This window comes from Pelophylax lessonae (genome assembly GCF_965119305.1).
Source record: "Pelophylax lessonae genome assembly, chromosome: 12".
NCBI lineage: Eukaryota > Metazoa > Chordata > Amphibia > Anura > Ranidae > Pelophylax > Pelophylax lessonae.
This window is the reverse complement of record NC_138779.1, coordinates 107,013,590-107,019,589: the sequence shown is the minus strand read 5'-3', so window position 1 is coordinate 107,019,589 and position 6,000 is coordinate 107,013,590. Positions and strand designations below refer to the sequence as shown.

General features: G+C 39.4%; 1 protein-coding gene across 1 annotated transcript in view; it reads left to right on the top strand.

Moving 5' to 3' along the window:
• The first annotated feature begins 1,851 nt into the window (after nucleotides 1–1,851).
• The window catches only part of EMP3 (epithelial membrane protein 3 (MAM blood group)), a 59,604-nt gene continuing 55,455 nt past the window's right edge, over nucleotides 1,852–6,000 (top strand). The window contains exon 1 of the mRNA XM_082274541.1: nucleotides 1,852–1,995. The gene's annotated coding sequence lies outside the window, so the exon portion shown is untranslated. The remainder of the gene's footprint in view (nucleotides 1,996–6,000) is intronic.

The window sequence follows — 6,000 nt, the reverse complement described above, 5'->3', positions numbered from 1 at the left end:
TTTACAGTTAGAAACACGCCCCTTGACACACTTAACCCCTTGATCACTAATAAAATGAACCCCTTCCCTGCCAGTGTAATTTTTACAGTAACAGTGCATATGTATAGCACTGATTACTGTAGTAATGTCACTGGTACCCCCAAAAGTGTCAAAAATGTCAGTCAAGGGTCCGATCTGTCCGCCGCAATGTCACAGTCCCGCAAAGAAAATCGCAGATCGCCGCCATTACTCGTTAAAAAATAAAACAATAAAAATGACAAAAATCTTTCCCTTAGTTAGTAAACGCAATAACTTTTGCGCAAACCAATCAAAATACGCTTATTGCAATTTTTTTTACCAAAAATATGTAGCAGACAACAAATTGGCCTAAAATGTTAAAAAATTTGATTTTTACATTTTTTTTTTTTTCATATAAACAATTTGAAAAATATTGTTATTTTTTCTAAATTTTCGCTCTTTTTTTGTTTATAGCGCAAAAAGTAAAAATCGTACAGGTGATCAAATACCACCAAAAGAAAGCTTTGTTTGTGGGAAAAAAAGGACGTCAATTTAATTTGGGTACAGTGTCGCATGACCGTGCAATTGTCTGCTATGGGCCATACACACTATAAGATTTTCTGAAGACTTTTTCCTTTAGACTTACCAAAACCATATAATATGAGGTCAAACCTAAACACTTTCACTTTGTATGCAATCTGGCAGGCCCTTGCACTACATAGAAAAGGTAAATCGGAAGGAAATCTAACCACAAAAGTTGGACAGTGTGTATCCAGCATTACAATCACGCAGTGCCGAATCGCAAAATAGCTCTGGTCTTTGAGCAGCCAAATCCTCCGGGGCTTAAGTGGTTAAGAAGATTTACCTTCTCTATTTGTCCTGTTTACCATTATCATTGAAAGTGAAAGTAAAAGAAAATCCCACATTTTGGGTTGTCCCCAAAAAAGTAATAAAGGAGAAATCTTCCAATGAGGACAATAGTTCTGCTGACCTGGGGGGGGGGGGGGGGGTCCCAAGGAATTCTCTTAATTTTCAGGAGTTTTTCTCCAACTTCCTGTTTGGCTATGAGACAGGAAGTGAAGGGAAATCTCCGTAATGGGACACAGATGGCAAAAAAAAATTAAAAATCTGAAAAGAAATGTTTTTGCTATAGTTCTACTTATGGGATTGTATGGTTGGGTTTTGAATACTGTTTTTTTTTGTTTTGGTTGAACCGGATGGACTTGTGTCTTTTTTCGACCTGACTAACTATGTAACTATGTACTTTAACAAAAAAAAAGACTGGATGTTATTTTTGGATATCTGCAGTTCATGAACAGATTACTTGTATATTTCGTTTGTCAGTTAGTCAGCTTGGAAAAAGAAATCATGTAACTCAAAGCACGTAAAACATGTTGGGTTTTTCAAATTCGGCATCATAGAAATAAAATAAATGACTCCACCTCTAGCATCCTCAATTTACTTCCATTGCTGTATAACATAATTATAAAAATTGTATATAATGATAAAATAAAAAGTCATAAATATTTAAAATTTAGGCTTGTGTAACAATTATAACCTTGTACGTCTAAGGTAGGCATACAAACATTATAAAACCACAAGGTTTAATGCTTAGAATGATGTGCTGTCCTAACTGCATGCACTTTTTAGGTTAACTGAAAACATCTGTCTGCGAAGACAGTTGCAGAAAGTGAGTTTTGGAGAACTGCCCAGTTCTAGAAAGGGGAAGGGTGGTGGTGTTAGAAGGGGGGGGAGAGATGTGATTAATACGCTCAGCAAAGTTCTCTTTGACGTGTGGTTGAGAAGGGTGTGGGGAGGGAGGGTATAGGTCTCCTCAAGTTTTGGAGAAGGGAGGAGTGCCTTAGTGCAAACAACTTTGTGTAAACTCGCTCTCAGGCATCACTTGTACGTGAACAGAGGTCTACAGACACAGGCGGGGAGTGCAAGAAAAGCATCTCTTTCAAGAGGACTATTTATTCACTTTTTTACCTAGAAACGGTGAGTTATTTTATTCTTACCGCCTTTTTTACTAGTGTGAACGACACATAGCCAGCTATCCCAGTATCTGCGGGAGAACTACAAATATAAGTAAACTTTGGCAAGTTATTTCGAGCTACAGAAACATATAATTACGATGGAGAAGAGAATATGAATTTATTTTATTATGCTGGTATTATTCGTAAAACAGCTATAGACTACGGATAGGGTAAATCTTTACCTTACACATTGGTTGAGGATCTTAGCTGTGTTTACTCTGAATGACTAATCATGAGAAGATTAAATAAATAAATAGGAATTTTCTTTTTACATGACTGCATCATTAAAGTGAATTTTTACTAATTTTATTAAGTAAAGATTCCCAACTCCCTTAGTAAATTGAGTGAAGATTCTCAACTCCTATAGTAAATTGAATGAAGATTCTTAGATCCGTTAGTAAGTTGAGTGAAGATTCTCAACCCCCTTAGTAAATTGAGGAAGATTTTCAACTCCCTTAGTAAATTGAGTGAAGATTCTCATCTCCTTTAGCAAACTGAGTGAAGATTCTCACATCCCTTAGTAAACTGAGTGAAGATGCATAACTCCTTTAGTAAACGAAGTGAGTTATCTCAACCCCCTTAGTAAACTGAGTGAAGATTCTCAACTCCTATGCGAAATTGAGTGAGGAATCCTAAAGCGGTTGTATCCCCCCCCAAAAAAACAAAACAAAACCCTGCAGGTCCATGGCATAATGTGCTAGTATGCATCGCCTACTAGCACATTATGAAATACTTGCCTTAGAACAAAGCCCCCATACGATCGCCCAGACACCGCTGAGGGAGCTGACATGTTCCCTCTGCACCTCTTCCAGGTTCAGCAGCTCTGGCACTGTGAGTAGCCGAAGCCGGGAGTTCACTTTCCGGCAAGGAGCCGGTAAGGAGCTCTGAAGATCCGGCAAGATACGCCGGACCTTCGGAGCACATGCGCCGACGGTGTCAGCAGCTGCATGCAGGATGAATATCTCCTAAACAGTGCAGGTTTAGGAGATATTCATTTTACCTACAGGTAAACCTTATTATAGGCTTACCTGTAGATAAAAATTAAAAAGCGGAGTATACTACCGCTTTAACTCCCATGGTAAACTGAGTGAAGATTCTCAACTCCTATATAAAATTGAGTGAAGATTCTCAAATCAGCAAATTGAGTGACGATTCTCAACTCCTAGAGTGAATTGAGTGAAGATTCCCAACTCATTTAGTGAACTGAGTGACGTTTCTCAACTCCCTTAGTAAATTGAGTGAAGATTCTCCACTCCTATACTAAATTGAGTAAAGATTCTCAACTCCGCAAATTGAGTGAAGATTCTCAACTCAGCAAATTGAGTGACGATTCTCAACTCTTAGAGTGAACTGAGTGACGTTTCTCAACTCCCTTGGTAAATTGAGTGAAGATTCTCAACTCCTATACTAAATTGAGTGAAGATTCTTAACTCCTTTAGTGAACCGAATGAGGATTCCTAACGCCTTTAGCAACACGACCTCATTGAATGGTATGGACCACTACTTTACAACTAAGGCTTTTGAAGATTGCATGATGAGTACATATTCACACATTCCTGAAGGCACAACACGCTGTTAGTCTGCATACGCCCACATTGCATCCTGTATTGTGGACCAAATGAATTGTGTATTTATTATGCAGTCCTCCTGTAAAGAGCAGAGATTACACAGAATAAGGGATTATCCATTACATCTATGTTGAATACTAGTGATCTTGTCCCTCAACCCTTCCTATTATAATGAGAAATGAGCGAGCTATTGGAAATCATTCTGATTTGTAAATGGAAACATTCAGGATCAAATGGTGATCTAGGATCTGGTTTGCTCTTCTCTGGTTTTTACATTTCTTTCTCGCAGAGTAAAAAGAGACAGATGTTGGAAATAGTCTAGGATGAGGGGCCCCGGTATGTAGGGGGATGCATTAAATAGACTTCATGAGTAACAGATTTCGCCCTGCACGTGGCTCACATTTTAGATGAAAAAAAATACTCTCCTTCCTTAACAGTTCTGGTCGTTGGGTTCCATATGCAGCGGTGAAAGTGTATGTGTAAAAAGAACGGTTAGGCTGAAATACCCGCTTTGTAGAAGTAAGTAGGATTTTTCCATGTACCACAAAGAGATTGGTTATTTAGAATGTGATATGGCTGGCCATGTATGGGTTTTGCAAATTAGTGATTTGTGGACTGTGGCGTATAATTCAGTAGAAGTGTTGTTAGGTATATGGCACTATGAATACAGGCATATTTGATTGATGTTACTTTATGGTGAGATATCATTTCCTATTGAAAACAGAAGATATGATTCCCTTTTCTTAGCAAGATGTATAATGCATTTATTTACTTGCTTACCTCCAGTAACCAGGGTGACCCTGTGTGTACAATAATTTGAATATTATCTCCATGGTAACAAACACATCTTACGTATGGAAAAAGAAGAACCTAGTTATCATGTAAAGGGGTAAAATGTGGGTGGACTCTCGGTTTAAGCACTGCCCACTAACAACATTCCCTTGTCTCTTGGTAAAGTTCAGTAAAATCCTGTGCGTCATATCGAAAATGTAATTTTTTATGAAAGAAGTGTGCAGGAATTGCTGTGTGTTAGGTACTCCTGACCATTGCACTTTGTATACTGGGAGTTTAATAGTTAGACGTGTACAACATGCAGCATAGCAATTCAGAGTACAGCAGTCAGAATTATGTAACATACTCTGTGCATTATATAAATAATTACTCCCGCGCAGCCAATACGAAATTTGAGATAATTCTAGGGCTTTTTTTCAGGGGGAACGTGGGGAATGTTTCTGACACCTCCACCACTGAATGTATGTAATGGAAAGGGGTGCTGGAGGGTCTATTGATGATGACTGCTGGATGATTTATTGTCGCTAGCCGGGATCTATTTTTGCATGGGGGTCTATTGTTGCTAGAGAGGTGAATTGTTGCTGGGAGGAATCTACTGTTGAGGGAGAGGTTTTTGCTGGCTGCTAGAAGGTCTATTGATACTGGTTGCTGGGGGATCTGTTGTAGATGCAGGGGGTCTATTGTTGCTGGGGTGGTGTTTTGTTGCTAGGAGGGTCAATTGTTGTTGAAGGGGGTTATTGTTGTGTTGGTGATCTATTGTTACTGATGGGGGTCTACTGTTGCTAGGGGGGTCTATTGTTGCTGGCTGCAGGGGATCTTTTTTACTGCTTTCTTGTTCCCTGTTTCTTGTACCCTGGATTACTATTCCAGCCCTTCTTTACATCCGCCGAGTTTAGGCCATCTATAGCTGGCAGCCTCAGACAGCCCTGAGTCTATGGTACCCCGCCTTTATTCTATCTATTCCTTTTTCTCTCCTTACTTTCATTTTGTTTAATTTCTCTACATTTTACTGGCTAAAATTGCTATCAGGAAGCCTGCCTTTATGTAACTCGATGGTTTATACATACTCGGTGAATGATCCAGACTCTCAAGCAGTTGGCTGTACTTAACCATGTTTATGTTACTTTGGTTGTTAAGTATACTATATATTCTGTGTAATTTTTTACAATCCCCTGTGTGGGACGAACTTGGAGTTTGTTATGTTTTGGAAAACTAAATAAAAATGATTGCACAGAAAAGTAAGCATATGATCTGGTGGACTAAGACCAAGGAAGTGGCCATCCATGAAGCTAGTCTATCCTGTGTTATAGCGGAACTAAATCCTCCTATCCTTTTCAGCCAAGGAAGCTGCCATCTTTATGCCTCATTTCCACTGAGCGGAACGGTTCGGGTTGGTACAGTTTGGAAGGGTTATAATGGTCCGGCCTATTCAGGTGAGCGTTTCCACTGCAAGTCTGGACTATAATCTGGACTGAGCTTTTCGCTTGACTTGAACATTGACATTTCCCTGTCCGCCAATCAGTGGAATGTATCGTGTGACGCCAGTAGCTCTGCCCTAACCATTCCGCACCATTTCCTATGGCCCTACATCTGAAGGAGGACCAGGA